Consider the following 1100-nt stretch of genomic DNA (forward strand, 5'->3'; position numbering starts at 1 on the left):
CTTTTCCGCCAGGCAGCTTTCCAGCCACTCTTCCCCAAGCCTGTAGCGCTGCATGGGGTTGTTGTGGCCAAAGTGCAGGACCCGGCACTTGGCCTTGTTGAAGCTCATACAGTTGGCCTGGGCCCATCGATCCAGCCTGTCCAGGTCCCTCTGCAGAGCCTTCCTACCCTCGAGCAGATCAACACTGCCGCCCAACTTGGTGTCGTCTGCAAACTTACTGAGGGTGCACTCGATCCCCTCATCCAGATCATTGATAAAGATATTGAACAGAACTGGCCCCAATACTGAGCCCTGGGGAACACCGCTCGTGACCGGCCGCCAACTGGATTGAACTCCATTCACCACAACTCTCTGGGCCCGGCCATCCAGCCCGTTTTTGACCCAGCACAGAGTACACCTGTCTAAGCTGTGAGCCGCCAGCTTCTCCAGGAGAATGCTGTGGGAGACGGTGTCAAAGGCCTTACTGAAGTCCAGGTAGACCAGGTGGACCATCATTCCAAACGTCCTCCCCACCCCCTTCTTCTTCCCCTGTCATGCCGAGCATAACGTCCCATGATATGGAACATCCCCTTGGCCAGTTTGGGTCAGCTGTCCTGGCTGTGCCCCCTCCCAGCTTCTTGCTGGCAGGGCATGAGAAGCTGGAAAGTCCTTGACTGGTGTAAGCACTACTTGGCAACAACTGAAACATCGGTGTGTTATCAACATTATTCTCATCCTAAATCCAAAACACAGCACTGTACCAGCTACTAGGAAGAAAATTAACTCTATCCCAGCTGAAACCAGGACAGAAGCAGATTTGAAAACAGACTTATTTCTGCCATATAGCTTTCAGAATAGCCTTTTGATACATTTCAAAACAGTTTTAAAAGTCTGCATGTGCCTTTATCCCCATTTACACAGTTGATGCTTGGCTCTCATTTAACACCATGTCCTGGTTTCGGCAGGGATAGAGTCAATTTCCTTCCTAGTAGCTGGTACAGTGGTGTGTTTTGGATTTAGGACAAGAACAAAGTTGATAACACACTGATGTTTTAGTTGTTGCTAGGTAATGCTTACACTAGCCAAGGACTTTTTAGTTTTCCATGCTCTACCGACTGAGA

This window comes from Pygoscelis adeliae, unplaced genomic scaffold (assembly GCF_000699105.1).
Source record: "Pygoscelis adeliae isolate BGI_AS28 unplaced genomic scaffold, ASM69910v1 Scaffold108, whole genome shotgun sequence".
Classification (NCBI taxonomy): domain Eukaryota; kingdom Metazoa; phylum Chordata; class Aves; order Sphenisciformes; family Spheniscidae; genus Pygoscelis; species Pygoscelis adeliae.